This window comes from Coenobita brevimanus, chromosome 67 (genome assembly GCF_032717465.1).
Source record: "Coenobita brevimanus isolate Jiangsu-jjx chromosome 67, ASM3271746v2, whole genome shotgun sequence".
In the NCBI taxonomy this organism is placed as follows: Eukaryota; Metazoa; Arthropoda; class Malacostraca; order Decapoda; family Coenobitidae; genus Coenobita; species Coenobita brevimanus.
Window position 1 is genome coordinate 21,594,573 of NC_137020.1, and position 23,253 is coordinate 21,617,825.

Consider the following 23,253-nt stretch of genomic DNA (forward strand, 5'->3'; position numbering starts at 1 on the left):
GACTTGGCTCGTATCTCTGACTGGAGTAAAAATAATCTTGTTGTTTTTAATGCATCAAAGACTCAGTTTTTACACCTATCAACCCGACAAAATCTTCCTCACGTATACCAACTAATGTTTAATAATATTCAGCTTAATCCTGGACCATCCTTGAACATGCTTGGGGTTTCATTTACTCGGGACTTATCTTGGAAAGATCATATTACATCTCTTGTAAAATCATCTTCCAAGAGATTAGGTGTGCTGAGCCGACTCTGTTCCTTCTTTACCCCTGCACGATTGTTGACTCTATACAGGGGTTTTATCCACCCCTGTGTGGAGTACAACTCTCATGTGTAGGGAGGCTCCCCACATACAGCTCTTCTCAATAGGGTGGAGTCAAAGGCTTTTCGTCTTATTAACTCTCCTCCTCTTACTGACTCCCTTCAACCTCTGTCTCTTCATTGCATTGTTGCATCTTTATCTCTTTTCTACCGCTACTTCAATGGTCACTGCTTCTTTGAACTATCTGCATGCATTCATGCACCTCTGCGACGGTTGCGTAGCACCCGTCTAGCAGCAAACTCTCATCCCTTTTCTGTCCAGCTCTCTAATGCAAGAGTTAACCGTTACTCCCAGTCCTTCATTTATGCAACAGGTCAACTCTGGAACTGTCTCCCTCTGTCTGTATTCCCTGCTTCCTATGATCTCCAGTCTTTGAAACGCAGTGTGTCCAGGCGTCTCTAAATGTTCGGATCTTGAATTTGGCTCTCTCTTGTATTTTGCTTTTCTCTTGGAAGGACCAACACTTGCGGGCTCCTTCTTCCTCGCATAAAGATAAAAAAAAAAGGAGAGCTACCATCAGATGACCAAGGCCAGTGCATACATGGATATTCGAATCTTTGTAAATGATATGAGCAATACGATCTTTCCCTCCTTTTTTCTGTCCTGATAATTCTGTAGCTGTTTCTTCTGATAATGCTGAACCCTGTCTATGTTTTCCTTTTAGTTCCACTTTGAATGATTGCAGTACTATATTCTCACTTCTGACCCTGTTTGACTTGCTCAGGCATGTTATTAGAATATTTTCAAATGTTGCACAGTGTTTCCCAGTTATTTGTTGGGATTTGGTTACCTTAAATATGAATAGCTAAAGCTGTGTGTACTCTCCATGAATTGGGAATAAACCCTTTATGGGGTATGATTATCATTCACTGTGTAGTTGTGTGTGTATGGAAACTAGCTGCTATTATTGTATTGCATGGTACATAAAATTTAAAGTAACAGTGTAAAAATTGAAAGATAATGGAGTAACAGAACAAGTGCAGTGTAAATTAGCTTTGAATTTATGTTAATGCACAAAATGATTATGTTATGTAAGTATGGTACAGTGGTATGGAAATTCATAATGTTTACATGTGGTAGTGGGCCCTTTCTATATCGTGTAATGGAAGTGTAGAAATACATTGCAGATGCCAGAGCATTATATAGTTCTTTTCGTAAGTAAGGGAAAAAATGGAAAGGAGACAACAGCCTCATAAAATAAAAAAATAAACAGATTCCTGTATTTCTTAACGATGCTTTTGGAGAGAGACTAATGAGGAGAGTTTGTGAGTGAGGTGGAGGGTGCCATAGGAAGAGGGAGACAGAAGATAAGATGGAGGGATGGAGTGGAGAGGTATATGAGAGGGGGTTTGAGCCGGGGAGAGGGCAGCAAAATGACAGGGGGCAGGGCGATATGGTGGCATAAGAACATAAGAGAGGATAACTGCAGTAGGCCGGTTGGCCCATGCTAGGGAGCTCCTAAAAGAGTAACTAAACTACTAGAGTGAGATAAGGACAGCAAAGAAGAAGGCTCTGCCCCGCCCTCCAAACCCTCCAGCGTAAGCCGGCAGGAAATAGTCAGAAAGAACACCACGTAGTATAGAAAAACTGGCGTGGACATTTTATAGGAGGGTGTGAAAGGAGAATAGACACTACTATAGTGTAACCTGAAAAGGAAAAAGTATGAATTAGTACTGTATTGGTTATAAGATTTTTTTTTTTTCTATACCCACCCCTTATTTGTCATATGCTTATCTAGCCTATGCTTGAAACTCTGAATGGAAGAGGCAGCAACTACTTTACTAGGTAGCTTATTCCATTCGTCTGCTGCTCTATTACCAAACCAGTTTCTACCTATTTCCTTATTGAAACAGAATTTTTCTAGTTTGAAACCATTACTTTTAGTTCTGTCCTGTATGCTTACATTCAGTATCTTGCTAATATCTCCCTTATTTATACCCATCATCCATTTAAACACCTCAGTTACGTCTCCCCTTACTATACACCTTGCTAGTGAGTGCAGACTTTGTCTTTTCAGTCTGTCTTCATATGACAGGTTCCGAACATCATGTATCATTTTTGTCATTCTTCTCTGTACATTTTCTAGTGAGTTAATATCCATTCTGTAGTAAAGAGTTCTGGACAAATGTGGAAATGTGCATGGAAAAGTTTGGAAGGAATGAGAGAGTGTGTTTGATTGATGATATGAATGGTAATGTAGGAAATGTGAAGGTGGATGGAATAGTTGGTGAGTGGGGTGTGCTTGCTGAAATATATGAGAATGGCAGTGCGTTAGTGGACATTTGTGCCGGGAGGGGGTTGGTGATAGCCAATACCCTCTTCAGGCACAAAATGATCCACAGGTATATATGGCGAGCGTTGAGAAGGGTGGGTGGTGAACTGAATGAAAGGAAGGCAATGATTGATTATGTGTGTGTGGATGAAAGGATACGAAGATGTGTAATGGATGCAAGAGCTTATAGAGGTTGGGGGAGTGGACTTTCTGACCATTACTTAGTGATGGCCAGAATCAATATCCAAGTAAGATGGAGAAATAGAAGAAGGGAAGGATGGGAGGAAGTAGTAGTTGCAAGGAGAGTAGAAAGGTTACAAGAGGATGAGAAAAAGGCAGAATATGAGAGAGAAGTGGAGGAACGATTCGGTAAATACGAATTGGAGCAGATGGGGGACGTGGATGGTCTATCTATCTATCTATTGCCAGACGCCTCAATCCCGTTAGGGGTGGCCACAAACAAATCACCTTCTCGTCGCCCTGTCCCTCGTCATTTCACTGCCCTGCTCCCAACTCACATGCCCCCTCTCTCATGTACCTCTCCACCCTATCTCGCCATCTCATCCTCGGCCTCTCCCTCCCTCTCCCCCCCTCCACCTCATTCACATACACTCTCCTTGTCAGTCTTTCACCCTCCATCCTCTCCACATGGCCAAACCACCTCAGTGTATTCCTCCTAACGGTTCCTATCACTTCCACATCCACACCACAACGCTCCTTTATATCCTCATTTGTCAGCCTGTCTCTCCATGTGACTCCACAGGCTCCTCTTAAATAACTCATTTCCACTGCTCTCACTTTTGACTTGTGTCCTTCCAACAACATCCAAGCTTCACTGCCATATGTTAGAGTTGGTGTCACAATACTGTCATGTAGTAACTTTTTCACATCCATGTTCACTTCCCTGTTTCTTATCACTGCTTTCAAGGAACCACATCCCTGCTGTACCCTTTCAAGCACATCACCCTCCAAATCTCCATCCATACTCTTCACACTACCCAAGTACTTAAACGTACTCACATTTTCCAATTCCTCGCCATCCAACCTCACCGTACATTCACTGACTTCACCTCTCTTAAAGACCATCACTTTACTCTTCCCTACATTCACCTTTAGATTCCATTTCTTAAACACTCTCCCAAACTCATCCACAAAGCCCTGCAGCTCCCCTTCGTCTGCACTCAACAACACAGTATCATCTGCAAACAACGGTACAGGGAGTTTCCAAACACTACCCTCTCTCACCAGGTCCACTCCAACATCCACTCCCCTACCTTGTACCTCTTTTATTATCCCATCCATGTACAGATTGAACAACCATGGAGACATAACACATCTCTCAACCCAACCATCAAAGAGAAAAATTCACTCAGTTCACCATCCACACGCATGGTAGCCTTAGCACGATCATACATACTCTTCACGGCATTCAACAACTTCCCATCTACTCCATATATTCTTAATACTTTCCACAATCCTTGTCTATCCACCCTGTCATATGCTCTCTCCAAATCCATGAAAGCCACTTACTACTTCTTTCCCTTCTCTAGAAACTTTTCCACTAAAGATCTAAGAATGAATTTCTGATCTACACAATCTCTTCCCTTCCTAAAGCCTCCCTGTTCTTCTCAGACTAATTCCTCTGTTCTTTCTCTAACTCTGTCAGTAAGTATCCTACCATACACTTTTCCTATTACACTAAGAAGACAAATGCCCCTATGATTACCACACACTTCTTTTTCCTCTTTTCCTTTGTACAGGAGTAGACTGTAGCACCAGTCGAGCAGGGCAGTACTCCCGAGGTGGATGGAAAGCTGATGACAGGGAGTGCTGGAGCTCCCGTTTCATCAGCCCTCAGGACTAGTTCCTGACCATCCCCCTTTGCTGAACTTTTTCAGTGTCTCAGTTACACAGAGAGTAGGCCAGCATGCTCTCCAGTACAAATTTCTCTAACTATCTTCACCACACTGCATGCACAGTACACACTACACTTCCTATTCAAAATTTACCAAAATGGCGTCGTCTTATCAAGCCTCGGAGTCCCCAGGGGGGGGACCATAAATGCCCCCACCATCTGCCCGTCTCCCGGTGACGACTCAGGGTGCCTGGAACCATGGTCTGACTCTCTTCTTCTTCATTTCTGCAACATTCGCGGCCTTTCCTCTAACTTTCGCTCTGTTGAGCACCACCTCTCCTCCTCTAAACCTCACCTTCTTTTTCTAACGGAGACTCAGCTGTCTGAGACAACTGACAGCAAACCCTTTTCTGTATCCTCCTACATTCTCTATACTCATTTCAAAGCCAAAGGTGGCTGTTGTGTATATATACGCAACGACTTATCTTGCTCTCGTGTTCCTGAACTTGATTCTTCTGAATTCTCCACACTCTGGCTTCGGCTTTCCTGTCATTCTCTGACTAAATATATCTGTGCTGTTTACTTATCCCCTAATTCTACTGACTATCAAAAATTCTTCGACTATCTTACTTCTAATATGGAACACATTCTATCCATTTCTCCTTTCTCTGAAATCTCCATTCTTGGAGATTTCAATGTTCACCACCACCTTTGGCTCTCCTCTCCTTTCACAGATCCACCTGGTGAACAAGCCTACATCTTTTCTATCCTTAATGACCTAGAGCAGCTTGTACAGCACCCTACCCGTATCCCTGACCGCCTTGGTGAGAGCTCCAACATACTTGACCTCTTCCTCACAACTAATCCTTCTGCTTACTCTGTTAATCTTTTCTCTCCGTTGGGCTCCTCCGATCACAACCTTATTACCTTAACCTGTCCTATCACTCCGGTACGGCCTGTGGACCCTCCAGTGAAACGTCGTCTGTGGCATTTTGGAGCCGCGGACTGGGAGGCCCTCAGGCAGTACTTCTTTGATTTTCCCTGGAATGATTATTGCGTCCGTGGCTGGGAGCCATCTGAGTGTGCCTTGCGCATTACGGAGGTTATTCTCTCGGGCATGGAAGCATACATTCCTTTCTCATATCCTTTGACTAATGCAAGAAAGCCTTGGTTTAATCACGCTTGTTCTAATGCTGTCCGCAACAAGGAGAGGGCCTACAAAAGGTACCGGAGCCAACCCACCCCTGAATCACATCATCTTTACGTTTCTGCCCGGAATCATGCTAAGTCTGTTCTTCGCTCTACTAAAAATAATTTCATCCATACTAAATGCTCTCAACTCTCCGACTCGAATTCTTCCCGCTCCTTCTGGCATCTTGCCAAAAATCTTTCTAACAACTTTACCTCATCATCCTTCCCTCCTCTTTTCTACTCTGATGGTTCTGTAGCTATTTCTTCTACTGATAAAGCAGATCTCTTCACACAGACTTTCTCCTCCAATTCTACCTTAGACGATTCCGGTGCTGTTCCTCCATCACTTCCCCCCTCTGACTTCCTCATGGCTGACATTAAAATTTCTTCAGTTGATGTATTTTCTGCCATCACTGGCCTCAGTACTAACAAGGCATATGGGCCGGATGGGGGCCCTCCTGTTGTTCTCAAGAACTGTGCTTTTGTGCTTACACCCTGCCTAGGCAAACTCTTTCGCCTTTGTCTGTCAACTTGTACCTTTCCTTCTTGCTGGAAGTTTGCTCTCATTCAGCCAGTCCCAAAGAAGGGTGACCACTCCCAACCCTCCAACTATCGTCCAATTGCTTTAACATCCTGTATTTCAAAAGTTTTTGAGTCAATTCTTAATAGAAAAATTTTAAGGCATCTTTCCTATCACAACCTTCTTTCCGATCGTCAGTATGGGTTCCGTCAGGGACGCTCCACTGGCGATCTTCTCACCTACCTTTCAGACTCCTGGTCATCCTCCTTTCGGGACTTTGGCGAAAGCTTTGCCATTGCACTTGACATCTCTAAGGCTTTCGATCGAGTCTGGCATAAATCTTTTAATTTCCAAACTGCCCTCCTACGGTTTCTATCCTTCTATCTGTGCCTTCATCGCAAGCTTCCTTTCTGGTCGTTCTATAGCCGCTGTTGTAGACGGCCATCGTTCTTCTCCTAGATCTATCAACAGTGGTGTCCCTCAGGGCTCTGTCCTATCACCAACTCTCTTCCTTTTATTCATCAATGATCTTCTAAGCTGTACATCTAACCCTATCCACTCATACGCTGACGACTCCACCCTTCACCTTTCCATTCGGTTCCCGCAACGCCCATCTCAACAGTTACTTCAACAAGCAAGGGATGAGGCTATGGCACACCTAATGTCTGATTTGGCTCGTCTCTCTGACTGGGGTAAAAATAATATGGTTGTCTTTAATGCATCTAAGACTCAGTTCTTACACCTATCAACCCGACAAAATCTTCCACAGGTATACCCACTAATGTTTAATAATATTCAGCTTAATCCTGCATCATCCTTGAACATGCTTGGGGTTTCATTTACTCGGGACTTATCTTGGAAAGATCATATTACATCTCTTGTAAAATCTGCTTCCAAGAGATTGGGTGTGCTAAAGTTTCGACTCCGCTCTTTCTTTACCCCTGCACAATTGTTGACTCTATACAGGGGTTTTATCCGCCCCTGTGTGGAGTACAACTCTCATGTGTGGGGAGGCTCCCCACATACAGCTCTTCTCAATAGGGTGGAGTCAAAGGCTTTTCGTCTCATTAACTCTCCTCCTCTTACTGACTCCCTTCAACCTCTGTCTCTTCGCCGCACTGTTGCATCTTTACCTCTTTTCTATCGCTACTTTAATGATCACTGCTCCTCTGAACTGTCTGCTTGCATTCCTCCACCTCTACGACGGGCGCGTAGCACCCGTCTGGCAGCAAACTCTCATCCTTTTTCTGTCCAACTCTTTAATGCAAGAGTTAACCGTTACTCCCAGTCTTTCATTTATGCAACAGGTCAGCTCTGGAACTGTCTCCCTCTGTCTGTATTTCCTGCTGCCTATGATCTCCAGTCTTTCAAACGCAGTGTGTCCAGGCATCTCAAAATGATTGGATCTTGAATTTGGCTCTATATTGTATTTTGTTTTTCTCTTGGAGGGAACTGTTACTGCGGGCTCATGACCTTTGGTTCCTTCTTCCTCGCATAAAAAAAAAAAAAACAAAAAAAAAACAAGGGAATAATTATACCTGACTTCCAATCCTCTGGGACTCTACCTTCCTCCCAGGCTGATCTGCACATCTTCCACATCCATTCTACTACTATCTCTCCCCCATGCTTCAGCATTTCACCACACACTCCATCAATTCCTGGGGCTTTCCCCAATTTAACTTTCTTGTGTAGATCAGATATTCATTCTTAGATCTTTAGTGGAAAAGTTTCTAGAGAAGGGAAAGAAGTTGTATGCGGCTTTCATGGATTTGGAGAAAGCATATGACAGGGTGGATAGACAAGGATTGTGGAAAGTATTAAGAATATATGGAGTAGATGGGAAGTTGTTGAATGCTGTGAAGAGTATGTATGATGGTGCGAAGGCTGCAGTGCGTGTGGATGGTGAACTAGGTGAATTTTTCTCTTTGAAAGTTGGGTTGAAACAGGGATGTGTCATGTCTCCATGGTTGTTCAGTCTGTACATGGATGGGGTAATAAAAGAGGTACAAGGTAGGGTAGTGGATGTTGGAGTGGCCCTGGTGAGAGAGGATAGTGTTTGGAAACTCCCTGTACTGATGTTTGCAGATGATACTGTGTTGTGGAGTGAAGACGAAGGGGAGCTGCAAGGCTTGGTAGATGAGTTTGGGAGAGTGTGTAAGAAACGGAATCTAAAGGTGAATGTAGGGAAGAGTAAAGTGATGGTCTTTGAGAGAGGTGAAGTCAGTGAATGTACGGTGAGGTTGGATGGTGAGGAATTGGAAAATGTGAGTACGTTTAAGTACTTGGGTAGTGTGATGAGTAAGGATGGAGGTTTGGAGGGTAAAGTGCTTGAAAGGGTACAGCAGGGAAGAAAGGTTGCTGATTCTTTGAAAGCAGTGATAAGAAACAGGGAAGTGAGCATGGAAGTGAGAAAGTTACTACATGACAGTATTGTGATACCAACTCTAATGTATGGGAGTGAAGCTTGGACGTTGTTGGAAGGACACAAGAGTGAGAGCAGTGGAAATGAGTTATTTAAGAGGAGCCTGTGGAGTCACATGGAGAGACAGGCTGATGAATGAGGATATAAAGGAGCGTTGTGGTGTGGATATGGATGTGATAGGAAGCATTATGAGGAACACACTGAGGTGGTTTGGCCATGTGGAGAGGATGGAGGGTGAAAGACTGACGAAGAGAGTGTATGTGAGTGAGGTGGAGGGGGGAAGAGGGAGGGGGAGGCCGAGGATGAGATGGAGGGATGGGGTGGAGAGGTATATGGGAGAGGGGGGGGTGAGTTGGGAGCAGGTCAGTGAAATGGCGGGGGACAGGGCGACTTGGAGGCGATATGTTTGTGGCCACCCCAAACGGGATTGAGGCGTCTGGCAATAGATAGATAGAACTTTCTTCATTGTTTCCATAACTTCTATCCTACTGATTTCTTCCTGTCTTCTCACCTCCCTTCTTCTCCCAGCCATTCCCCAGCCACTTATACTCACATTACTTCCATCCTCAATGTTAAACAATTCCTTAAAGTGTTCTCTCGATCTGCTCACTTTTTCTCCCTTCTCCACTAGTAATCTACCATTTTTATCTTTCAGTCCCCTGCTAACTTCACTTCCGCCCTATCTTACTGTCTTCACCTCTTTCCAGAACATTTTCTAACAGTCTTCTCCACTTTAGTGTGGTTGGATGGTGAGGAAATGGAGAATGCGAGTATGTTTAAGTACTTGGGTAGTGTGATGAGTAAGGATGGAAGTTTGGAGGGTGAAGTGCTTGAAAGGGTACAACAAGGAAGAAAGGTTGCTGGTTCCTTGAAAGCGGTGATAAGAAACAGGGAAGTGAACATGGAAGTGAAAAAGTTACTACATGACAGTATTGTGATACCCACTCAAACGTATGGAAGTGAAGCTTTGATGTTGATGGAAGGACACAAGTCAAGAGTGAGAGCAGTGGAAATGAGTTATTTAAGAGGAGCCTGTTGAGTCACATGGAGAGACAAACTGACGAATGAGAGTATAAAGGAGCATTGTGGTGTGGATGTGGATGTGATAGGAATTGTTAGGAGGAACACACTGAGGTGGTTTGGTCATGTGGAGAGGATGGAAGGTGAGAGACTGACGAGGAGAGTGTATGTGAGTGAGGTGGAGGGGGGAGGGGGAGGGGGAGGCTGAGGATGAGGTATGGGGTTGAGAGGTATATGAGAGAGGAGGGTGTGAGTTGAGATCAGGGCAGTTAAATGGCTGGGGACTGGGTGACGTGGAGGCGATTTGTTTGTGGCCACCCTATACCAGATTGAGGCGTCTGGCAATAGATAGATAGATAGATAGTAAGGACACCAAAATTGTACTGCATAGTCCAAGTGTGGCCTTACTAATGCTAGGTAAAGTTGCGGTATTCTTTTGATGACTGTAATGCTAGGTGAAATTAGGCTCGACTTCTCATTCCCATTTCACCTAACGTGGAGCGGGGTCCTTTTTCGAGACCGGAGCTAGTGCAATAAAGAGAGGCAGAACACAGAAACTCTAGGCAACAACCTTTACGTATATTACCACAGTCAGACACAGGACAAATCAGCAGATATTACAGCACAATATGTAGCAGTGTAAAACCTTATCCAGGATATGTGTATCTCGCAGGATACTTGCTTCTCTGATACTAATGACAACACAAACAATCCTAATGTATCAGGAGTGCAGTAAATATAGGCGCGCGCGCGGGGGCGCGGGGAGGGGGTTGAGACTCTCTAGGAGGAGATAGGGGAGGTGCGGGGAGTGACTTGTGACGGCTAGGGGAAAGTTATGGTAATACTGGAAGGCGGCAGATATTAGCCATGAAGTTTACATGGTTTCCAGTAGCCAAAATACTTTGGTAATTGATTTTATCCTTGATTCCACTTACTTGAGATATGGGAGTGAGAGCGGGTGGTAAACAAGATTTATGGGTAGCATGGGGGAAGGAGGGAATACTATTAATACTTCCTTTCACAATATTCCTTCACAGTAATGGGGGTATGTCTTTAGAGGCGGTGGCTCAATCGGTAGAGAGGTGGCCTGCAGTCCTAACGGACCCAGGTTCGAATCCCGGCTGGGGCAGGGAACAGTTTAAGGATTTGAATTTCATTAAATCAGGCTTTACTGATCTACCAGAAGACCCGCCGACATGTCGTAAAAATACCCCCGCTAATACCAATACACCAGTCCTGTATGAGACAGCCCTAGCATGTATTCAATATGGACGGTGGGTGTTAGCGCCGAAGTGGTGACATGTAGAGGTGTATGGTATGTAGGAGGACTGCTGGGCCTTGATAGCAGGCTGTGAAGCCTATGCCCAGAGTCGGACACATAAAAAAAAAAAAAAAAAAAAAAAATTTGTATAACAGAGAGGTCACTCACACGTATAGTCAATCAGATCTTGTTCCACAGCGTAGGGGAAGGAGAGAATACTATTAATACTTCCTTTCACAATATTCCTTCACAGTAATGGGGGTATGTCTTTATAGGCACAGGCTTATTAATTGTATAACAGAGATGTCACTCACACGTATAGTCAGTCAGATCTTGTTCCACACTCTGGTCCTTTAACTTCTCACTGTGATTTGATTTACCCCGATATTCACTATATGAAATCACTGCACAATACTTGCATTAGGGGAAATCACACTTAACCTAAATCACTCGTGCCACAATATCACACGTATTCATCAGGGGGATAGGCAGCAACATGTCATCGGTGATCATGCTGGGCTAGGGGCACCATCAATGCGAGGCGTGCCGAGAGGGCACGGGATAGCTCGTATGGGCGTCCTTTCGTGTCCTGGACTTCCTGTGGCTTCCGGACTTGGCTCCGGCATGTGGCCCTCGGGACTGGGGCCAAATAGCTCCAGGAACCTCTGTGATAGGTCCCGGCGTCGTGGGGGCGTAGAGAGATCACGCCCTGGTGTCCTGGGGAGAGCCGAGAGAGACTGTGGACTGCGGTCTCCAGCATCTAGGGGCGCCGACAGGGGAGAGCTGTGGCAGCGACTTCCACTGGGGTCCGTCAGGTGCGTCTGCTCTAGAGCCAGGCGTAGGGTACAGAGACCAGGGGAGGCTGGGAGGCCTGTCTGGGTCACTCTGGGACAGGAAGCCTGGGCTCCAGTCTCCTGCCGTGGGGACATCTCTCTACTCTGCACGCCCTCGGAGCGACCGTAGATCGTCTCACGAGGGAGGGAGCGACAATGGGTCGTCTCTACCACGACACTCCCGGAGCGACCAGAGATCGTCTCACGAGGATGGGAGCGACCATAGATCGTCTCTACTTGAACACCTTGGGAGCGACCATAGATTGTCTCCACCGGACCACCTTGGAAGCGACCATAGATCGTCTCTACCGGAGCACCTTGGGAGCGACCATAGATCGTCTCTACCGGAACACTTCGGGAGCGACCATAGATCATCTCTACTGGAACACCTTGGGAGCGATTATAGATCGTCTCTACCGAAACACCTTGGGAGCGACCATAGATCGTCTCTACCGGAGCACCTTGGGAGCGACCATAGATCGTCTCTACCGGAACACCTTGGGAGCGACCATAGATCGTCTCTACTGGAACACCTTGGGAGCGACCATAGATCGTCTCTACCTGAACACCTTGGGAGCGACCATTGATCGTCTCTACCTGAACACCTTGGGAGCGACCATAGATCATCTCTACCTGAACACCTTGGGAGCGACCATAGATCGTCTCTACCTGAACACCTTGGGAGCGACCATAGATCGTCTCTACCTGAACACGTTGGGAGCGACCATTGATCGTCTCTACCGGAACACCTTGGGAGCGACCATAGATCGTCTCTACCTGAACACCTTGGGAGCGACCATAGATCGTCTCTACCAGAACACTTTGGAAGCGACCATAGATCGTCTCTACTAGAGGGGCGCCATCTGGAGTATAGTTTCTAACTCCACCCCTAGCCGGCCCAGCAATTCCACTACGTGAAGGTAGTGTCCTTCTATGGTGGCGGCGGCGTGGTGGCTGCATGCCACAGGGGCGCACGGCCCGGGCTGACATGTGTCGCTGTTGCCCGGAGTGGTGGTGGCTGGTGGCGGCCACCCCGTGGGGTCCGTGTGGGGGTGTCGGCGTATCTGTGGGCACACTACGCTGTTCTTGGCTTGCCCTGTCGTCGGGGGTACTATGGTATTCTCCGGGGGCACTGTTTTTCAAGCCACGCATTTTACCACTCTCCCCCCATAAAAAGTCACGTCCCCGTGGCTGGAGATGGAACGCTTGTGTGTTGGAGGTGGTGTAGACGGGCTGGAGGTGTTGCAGCGTAGTTCGCCAGGCGACAGTGTAGGAGTTCTCTTCTTGTGCTGGGTCGTAGGTGAGGAAGAGTGTGGAGGTGGCGGTGGTAGACTGGAGGAGGTTTAGCAGGTGGTGTGGCCCGCGGAGTCTGTGGTTCCTGCCTAGGGTAGGTGCCCATACGGCCCGCTTCACTCTCATCTTGCTTGGTGTGGTTGGGAACTGAATGCTGGATACTGTGGGTAGGGGCCGGGTTTTGTGCCGTGGTAATGCGGCGTTGAGTCTCTGGGGAGTACAGGTAGAGGAGATCTGGGCCTGATGTAGCTTGATGGTGTGAAGTTGTGGAGAGGTGGGCAGTGTAGGGGTGTGTGTGTATCGGGTGGGTGGGCATGAGAGTCGGCCGGAGGGGTTGGTGGTGGTGGTTCTGAGGGTGGGTGTGGGTGGGGAAGTAGGCGTGCGGGGTGGGCGGGGTCGGTTAGCACGGGCTGTCGCGCGCGTTGGGGGCGCGGGAGAAGGTGAGATCGTCGGAGTGGGCGTGCGTAGGTGTGGAGGGGAGAGGGCGGTGGTAGTGGGTTGTCCTGCGGGGGTGGTGGGATGGGCGGGGCACGTGGGCTTGGGTGGAAAGGGTGAGGCGGCGGAGGGAAGGGGTGAGGGTGAGCGAGGCGTGGCGGGTGAGGTGCGGGGGGTGGTGGAGGCGGTGGAGGCTGAGGTGGTAGGGGAGGTGTGGCCTCAGGGGGTTGTTTGCATGCTCGGGGATGAGGAGGAGGGTGTGATGGGGAAGGTGAATGAGTTAACCGTGTGGGTGGGGAAAGCAAACGGTGGTGAAGTGATGGTGGTGGGTGGCGCGGGGTGGGAGGTGGAAGGCAGTAGACGGGGGAGGTAGTTTTAGGAAGTAGGTTAGGGGAAGATGAGGAGAGGGTCCTAGGAGGCCTGTGAAGAGGGAGGCCGGTTTTGTGTTGAGGGGGTATAGTGGTGTGTGGGGTGGAAAGGTTAGAACTAGGGGCAGGAATAGGGGAAGGTAGAACAGAAGAGATAGTGAGAGGGGAGGAAAAGGAAAGATAACGTTCTCCCCTGTCGTAGACTAGGGGAGAGGTGAGGTGGCCCCCGTCATTACGGTGGGATGCAGGGGCAGTGGGGGGACGCTTTTTGTGTTTCCCTTTTTGTATTTTCTTCCCCTGAGGCTTAGGGGAATTTGCGTATGGTGGGGAGGTTTATAAGCGCCCTTGTGTCATTTGGCTGCACTGGGCAGCTTCTAGCTGCTCATGGATGTCGTGGATCCGGTATCCGTGGTAGCACGGAGAAAATTCCCACGGGTTGACGGTGATGAGGTCAGCGAGGAATTGATTTATTTCGCCGATGCGTTGAGGGGTGGCATGGATGGCTAAAAGGCGCCTCATTAAACTGATGTCTCTATCCATGTCTCCTGTTGGATCATGGATAGTGAAGTGTTGTCTCACAACACTTGGGAGTACTCTGAGCAGAGTATTAAATGTATGCTGATCCCGGGTTTCATCATCTGCCTCCTGGTAGGCAGCAGTAACCAGGCGTCTTGCCTGTATCAGGGTATTATCTAAATCCCCGTCGAATGAAAAGTTATCCAATTTGGATAGAGCCACTACTTTCCCCAATGATGGGGTGATGGCTTGTACAGTGAACTTTGTAAAGTTCTGCCAGGTAAGTTCTGGGACGATTTTCGGCGCTGTGTTCGCCGCCTTTTTACCCAACAGTGGTAGTGTGACTGCAATTTTTTGTTGGTCATTTTCAAAGCCAATATCCAGTAAGGGTTTAATTATTGCCAGATATGTGTGTATATCATACTGGTCGGGGTCAAATTTGGGTAACTGAATGTGCGGTTTAGTTGCCATTTTGCCAAATATTTCCTGATTACCTCTCTCTTACACCCGGGTCTAGAACCACCGCTGGCCACCAGTGTAATGCTAGGTGAAATTAGGCTCGACTTCTCGTTCCCATTTCACCTAACGTGGAGCGGGGTCCTCTTTCGAGACCAGAGCTAGTGCAATAAAGAGAGGCAGGACACAAAAACTTTAGGCAACAACCTTTACGTATATTACCACAATCAGACACAGGACAAATCAGCAGATATTACAGCACAATATGTAGCATTGTAAAACCTTATCAAGGATATGTGTATCTCGCAGGATACTTGCTTCTCTGATACTAATGACAACACAAACAATCCTAATGTATCAGGAGTGCAGTAAATATAGGCGCACGCGCGGGGGCGCGGGGAGGGGGTTGAGACTCAATAGGAGGAGATAGGGGAGGTGCGAGGAGTGACTTGTGACGGCTAGGGGAAAGTTATGGTAATACTGGAAGGCGGCAGATATTAGCCGTGAAGTTTATATGGTTTCCACTAGCCAAAATACTTTGGTAATTGATTTTATCCTTGATTCCACTTACTTGAGATATGGGAGTGAGAGCGGGTGGTAAACAAGATTTATGGGTAGCGTGGATACTTCCTTTCACAATATTCCTTCACAGTAATGGGTGTATGTCTTTAGAGGCACAGGCTTATTAATTGTATAACAGAGAGGTCACTCACACGTATAGTCAATCAGATCTTGTTCCACAGCGTGGGGGAAGGAGAGAATACTATTAATACTTCCTTTCACAATATTCCTTCACAGTAATGGGGGTATGTCTTTATAGGCACAGGCTTATTAATTGTATAACAGAGATGTCACACACACGTATAGTCAATCAGATCTTGTTCCACACTCTCGTCCTTTAACTTCTCACTGTGATCTGGTTTACCCCGATATTTACTATATGAAATCACTGCACAATACTTGCATTAGGGGAAATCACACTTAACCTAAATCACTCGTGCTACAATATCACACGTATTCATCAGGGGGATAGGCAGGAACATGTCATCGGTGATCATGCTGGGCTAGGGGCACCGTCAATACGAGGCATGCCGAGAGGGCACGGGATAGCTCGTAAGGGCGTCCTCTCGTGTCCTGGACTTCCCGTGGCTTCCGGACTTGGCTCCGGCGTGTGGCCCTTGGGACTGGGGCCAAATAGCTCCAGGAACCTCTGTGATAGGTCCCGGCGTCGTGGGGGCGTAGAGAGATCACGCCCTGGTGTCCTGGGGAGAGCCGAGAGAGACTGTGGACTGCGGTCTCCAGCGTCTAGGGGCGCCGACAGGGGAGAGCTGCGGCAGCGACTTCCACTGGGGTCCGTCAGGTGCGTCTGCTCTAGAGCCAGGCGTAGGGTACAGAGACCAGGGGAGGCTGGGAGGCCTGTCTGGGTCACTCTGGGACAGGAAGCCTGGGCTCCAGTCTCCTGCCGTGGGGACGTCTCTCTACTCTGCATGCCCTCGGAGCGACCGTAGATCATCTCACGAGGGAGGGAGCGACAATGGGTCGTCTCTACCACGACACTCTCGGAGCGACCATAGATCGTCTCACGAGGATGGGAACGACCATAGATCGTCTCTACTTGAACACCTTGGGAGCGACCATAGATCGTCTCTACCGGAACACCTTGGAAGTGACCATAGATCATCTCTACCGGAGCACCTTGGGAGCGACCATAGATCGTCTCTACCGGAACACTTCGGGAGCGACCATAGATCGTCTCTACCGGAACACCTTGGGAGCGATCATAGATAGTCTCTACCGGAACACCTTGGGAGCGACCATAGATCGTCTCTACCGGAGCACCGTGGGAGTGACCATAGATCGTCTCTACCGGAACACCTTGGGAGCGACCAATGATCGTCTCTACCGGAACACCTTGGGAGCAACCATTGATTGTCTCTACCGGAACACCTTGGGAGCGACCATAGATCGTCTCTACCTGAACACCTTGGGAGCGACCATAGATCGTCTCTACCGGAACACCTGGGGAGTGACCATAGATCGTCTCCACCTGAACACCTTGGGAGCGACCATAGATAGTCTCTACCAGAACACCTTGGGAGCAACCATAGATCATCTCTACCTGAACACCTTGGGAGTGACCATAGATCGTCTCTACCGGAACACCTTGGGAGCGACCATAGAACGTCTCTACCAGAGGGGCACCGTCTGGAGTATAGTTTCTAACTCGACCCCTACAGTTCCACTACGCGAAGGTAGTGTCCTTCTCCTACGGTGGCGGCGGCGTGGTGGCTGCATGTCACAGGGGCGCACGGCCCGGTCTGACATGTGTCGCTGTTGCCCGGAGTGGTGGTGGCTGGTGGCAGCCACCCCGTGGGGTCCGTGTGGGGGTGTCGGCGTATCTGTGGGCACACTACGCTGTTCTTGGCTTGCCCTGTCGTCGGGGGTACTATGGTATTCTCCGGGGGCACTGTTTTTCAAGCCACGCATTTTAATGACCTATTGCTCACGCTTCTCGAATGAATCCTATGACCCTATTTGCTTTATTTCTCACATTAATGCACTGTTGCCTTGGTTTGAGGTTGTTACTAACCATAACTCCTGGATCTCTCTCGCATTCCGATTTGCTAATTTCTTTGTTATTTCAGCTGTATTTAGTATCTCCATTGGTCTTGGCTGTGTTAAGTACTTTGCATTTTTCAACGTTAAATTTCATTTGCCAAGTTTTAGATCATCTGGACAATGTATTGAAGTCCTTTTGTAAGTTATGACAATCGTCTGTCAAGTTAATGATATGCCCTATTTTTGTATCGTTGGCAAATTTTCTGATTCTGCTAGTGATTCCTAAGTCTAGATTATTTATATATATAATAAATAATAAGGGACCTAGTACTGAATGCTGTGGTACACCTCTAATTACTAATCCCCAATCCAACTTAATTCCATTTATTAAAACTCTCTGCTTTTGTCCTTTCAACCAGGATTCTATCCATTTTAAGATATCGCTGTCTGTGCTTGAACCTTTCTAATTAACCTTGCATGAGAGACCCTATCAAAAGCTTTACTAAAGTCCAGGTAAACAATATCATAAGCTTTATCTTTGTCTACTGCCTCATAAACCTCTGAGAAGAATGACAACAAGTTTGTGAGGCAGGATCATCCTTTGCCTGAATCCGTGCTGACTTTCGTTTATAAGATTAAATCTTTCTAAGTGTTCTCTAATCTTATTTGCCAAGATTGACTCTACATTTTTCCTACTGTTAACATTAGACTTATCGGATGGTAATTCGATGCAGCTGATTTATCTGCCGTTTTAAAAATTAGTACTATGTTTGCGGTCTTCCACGCCTCTGGAACTTCTCCTGAAACTAAGAGTCATTAAATAACGTTAAAAGTGGCTGACATAATTCTTCTTTGGTTCCTTTTATAATTTTTGCATATATATATATATGTACATTGTGTGTATATATATATATATATATATATATATATATATATATATATATATATCGATAGATAGATACATATATATATATATATATATATATATATATGTATGTATATATATATGTATGTATATATATATGTATGTATATATATATGTATGTATATATATATGTATGTATATATATGTATGTATATGTATGTATGTATATATATGTATGTATGTATATACTGTATATATATGTATGTATGTATGTATGTATATTTATATGTATGTATGTATATATATATGTATGTATGTATATATATATATATATATATATATATATATATATATATATATATATATATATATTGTTACGGAACAGAGAAAACTGTCCCGCAAAGTTCCAGGTTCAAAACAAAAGAGTTAGGTAAAATTACAAGTTAAAGTTTAATGCTCAAACTAACAACAAAACATTCAGGACTCATAAGGATAATGTAATGGCAAAAAACAGGTTAAATATATGACTAACTGCAATGGCCTCTATTAACACGAAATTAGCATGAGTAATTTTATCTAAGTCAACCCTGATAAAATGAAAATACCAGATAATACTCAGTGAATGCAAGATATATTATTACAGATACAAAATATTATTAAAAATGACTGACATAAAATCACATGAATCACAAAAACTCACTAGGCCTACAAATTAACACCCTATGCTATACAGTACAAGAAAAAATGCAACAACACCCACACTCAAATTACACAGCTGCTAGATGGTTGGAGACTTCCTGAGCACTCACAATAATAACCGTACAGGGGAGGACAGAGATGTGAACAAAATGAGGGGTAGATCTAAGTGGCAATAATGCAGAGACTGAGCTCATTATATAGGGGCCGGCAGAGCTTGATACAACTTGTAAGAAGGACGCTCAAATGAAGCCATGGGGACAAAGAGTTGACAATCCTGCTCTGAACAACAGAAAGAACGACTTACTCTGCTATAACGGTAGAAGGGGGGACTGAGGTACAACACGCTCGTGATCAAACATGCAGCATACTGTACGTTAGAATTACACAAAGGATGATGAAATCATAGGCTATGTAACAATATATCTATCTATCTATCTATCTATATATATATATATATATATGTATATCTTTCTATCTATCTATCTATTACCAGACTCCTCAATCCCGTTTGGTGTGGCCACAAACAAATCGCCTCCACGTCGCCCTGTCCCCCGCCATTTCACTGCCCTGCTCCCAACTCACACCCCCCTCTCTCATATACCTCTCCACCCCATCCCTCCATCTCATCCTCGGCCTCCCCCTCCCTCTTCCCCCCTCCACCTCACTCACATACACTCTCCTCGTCAGTCTCTCACCCTCCATCCTCTCCACATGGCCAAACCACCTCAATGTGTTCCTCATAATGCTTCCTATCACATCCACATCCACACCACAACGCTCCTATATATCCTCATTTGTCAGCCTGTCTCTCCATGTGACTCCACAGGCTCCTCTTAAAAAACTCATTTCCACTGCTCTCACTCTTGTATACATATATATATATATATATATATTTCATTCATTCATTCATTGCCAGACGCCATGTATCCCAAATGGGGTGGCCAAGGCTTAGAGTTGATTGTTTTTCAGGGAGGGGCACTAATCCTCCACCAACCCCACTTGACACATAGGGATAACGTTATGCCAACAGCATTTGGTGTTCCCAGGCGGTCACCCATCCAAGTACTAACCAGACCCAACGTTGCTTATATATATACAGTAATCACTCTAATATCCGGACGCCCAATAACCGAACATCCCCACTAACCGAACCTTATCGTCCTGGGATCAAACATTCCCAAAATGGTCCGAAAATCCAAAAAAATTGGAAAAAAAACCGATTTTTTGCCGTCCGTAATTTGAACTTGCCGCGCGCGCCGCGTGAGAGCATTGTTTTGGTTCGTCATTCCTCCGACGTCCGATAGAGCGCCGCTGCATCCTCCCCACTTCCCGCCTGTCTCTCACCGCGACTGGACCTGCGCTCTTCGTCATGGCTGCCCACGTGCTCGCTTTTGTGGTGGTGCCGTACTTGCTGCAAGGCCTCCTGCTGCTCTCTGCCCTACTCTTAGTGTGTGTGATGATGGCCCCGCCTCCTGAGAAAAGGAAGAGAGTGGTGTTGACTCTGGAGAAGAAACGGGAGATATTGGAGAAGGTTGATGCGGGTTGGTCTTCCTCTCGCATTCTCCGCGAGTTCAACCTGGCCCGGTCGACTTTGTTTGATATCAAGCGTTCCCGAGACAAGCTCATGCAGTACACGGCTGACTTCTCGTCGAAGCAAACGCAACGTGGAGAGGAAGGTTATGTTTACTCCCAAGTATGCAGAGATCGACCGCTCCACGTTGATTTGGTATCGACAGCAACGTGCAGCTGGTGTGATGGTCGTGGAACGGAGCTGAAGGCTGCTGCTGAGAAGTTTGCAAGGCTTCACGACGCCCTAGACTTCAAGGCATCCGAGGGTTGGCTCTTCGCGTTCAAGTTGCGACATGGCCTTACTAACCGTAAAGCACATGGCGAAGCATTGGACGCTAACGAGGATGGAGTGGACGAGTTTCGGCACAAGGTGAAAGGCTTGATCGACAGGGAGGGCCTCACTCTCGGTCAAGTCTATAACGCTGTGAAACTGGCCTATTCTATCGCTCGGTGCCAACGAACACTCTCGCCGATGAGACGGAGAAGCGTGTACCTGGCCGCAAGCTTTCTAAGGAACGGATATCTGCTTTGTGTTGTGCCAATGCTAACGGCATGCACCGGCAAGCCCGTTATTGTTGGCCGTGCAAAGCAGCCTCGGTGCCCGTGGGGTGATGGATGTCCTTCCTGTCGTATGGTACCATTCTTTGAAAGCATGGTTCACAGCTGTGATTTTCAAAGACTGGTTTCACCATCACTTCGTCAAGGAGGTCATACATTACCAGACGAAGACACTGGGAATTCCTCGCGACCAGGTAAAGGCTCTCCTTCTCCTCGACAATGCACCTGCCCACCCGTGCGACAAGGACTTGGTTGCTGAGAATGGCCGTATTAGGTGCATGTTTCTGCCACCTAATACGACTGCTCTCATTCAACCAATGGACCAAGGAGTGATCGTGGCAACAAAGCGCCTGTACCGTCGGAAGTTCCTGGACGAGGTGATGGTGGTTCTCGAGGGACGGAGGACGAGCGCAGGGAAGGGACGTGACACTCGAGGCAAGCGGACTTTGGAAAACCTTCGCCGCTACAACATCAAGTCTGCGCTGTACAACTGGGCTAGTGCATGGAAGGAAGTCCCTGTGAAAACTCTTGAAAATGGTTGGTCTCGTCTGCTTCTCGGGAACAGATGTAGAGTACGATTTCCTAGGGTTTGACGTGGATGACTTCCATGCACGGCTACGTACGCACGGCGGCGATGTTGATGTGGACGATGTTCGTGAGTGGTTGGACGACGACGAGGCGATCCTGGGTATCAGACGTTGTCTGATATCGAGATCGCGTCTTCGGTTGCTGGTGTCAGTCCCGAACTTGAAGATTCCGACGGCGAAGGCGATGATGATGCAGACTCCGCCCAGCAGGACACTACTCCAGCCATCCCCAAGCTGAGCGCACTCCGGGAACATCTAGAGTTCGTCCCTAGACTACCTGGAATACCCGGACTGCGACAGGAGATGGGGCCCTTGGGACTCGTGGAGGAAGTGCGTGCTTTCCGGCAGCGCATCATCAATCGCCAGAATCGTCGGTCCTTGCGTCAGTCAATGATTGACAGTTTTTTCAGGCCCGTGACCCCGCTGTGCCAAGCCCTGGTTCCACTCCGTTGCCTCCCCAAGACAGGCCCTCATGCTCCGAGCCACAGCCCAGCACATCAGCTACAGTGGAGTCACCGCTCGACGTGAGTTTGCGGCTGTCTTCAGAGTCTTCTGTAGTCGGTACGCCATCACCACTACCCACCGATGCACCCCTTGGACGCCTGCCAGTGATACTCTCGGGCTCTGACAGTGAATAAACAGCAAGAACTTCTCCACTAGACCACACGGGAATTTTGAGTGTTGTGCAGTGAAAAAAACGGTGTGTTGTGTTAAGGTTTTCAAGTTGGGAGAAAAGACTAAGTAGAAAAGAAATTTAACGTAACTAACCTTCTTTGTTTTGGCTTTGGAAACTTAAAAAAACTTGGGAAAAGTTAATGTGCAACACTTAAATTTAATGGAACATTATTTGGACTAAAGTGAACACTGTGAAAAGAACGGACTTCTGTGTGTTAGTGACTAAGTTCAGTGCAAGACTTCAGGAAGAGTGTAGTGCAAGTGCTTCAGGAAATCGTTCTTACTGTCAGAGTCCGAGAGGAGGCGGTTATTCATCGAGGTGGCCAGGGACTTGCTGTAAGTAGCCAAAATGTTTCATGTTGTACTATTTTCCATACTATATTTACCAGAATGTTTCATATTGTATTTTTTCCCATACTATACTTACCAGAAAGTGTCATACTGTACTTCTTTCCATACTAAACTTACCTCATGCATGTGCAGTAGGAATGGGTTTTTCAGAGTTCGGTTAGGTTCGGTTAGGTTAGGTTCGGTTAGAGTCCATAAGTACCAGAATGTTTATTAATGTATGAACATACTTCTAAACCCACATTTTATGTGTCTATTGCATTTATTTCAGTCATTTATGTGCCTTATTGGTGTGATTTGGGTGTTAAATAGGTGCTATGCATGTCCGGAGGGAGTTGTATAGGTGTTTCTCTGTGTTAGGGTCCGTAAGTACAAGTCCATAAGCTGGGGCCCAATATCCGGACAAAACCAATATCCGAACCTACCGATGGCTCTATTGATCCGGATATTGGAGTGATTACTGTATATATATATATACAGTATATACTGTATATATATATATATATATATATATATATATATATATATATATAGATATATATATATATATACAGTATATACAGTATATATATATATATATAGATATATATATATATATATACAGTATATACAGTATATATATATATA

The 23,253-nt window shown here is 46.4% G+C and overlaps 1 protein-coding gene across 5 annotated transcripts in view; it reads left to right on the forward strand.

Annotated features, from left to right (window-relative positions):
* The window catches only part of NUCB1 (Nucleobindin 1), a 228,586-nt gene that overhangs the window by 96,977 nt on the left and 108,356 nt on the right, over positions 1–23,253 (forward strand). The gene's annotated exons all lie outside the window — the stretch shown is intronic.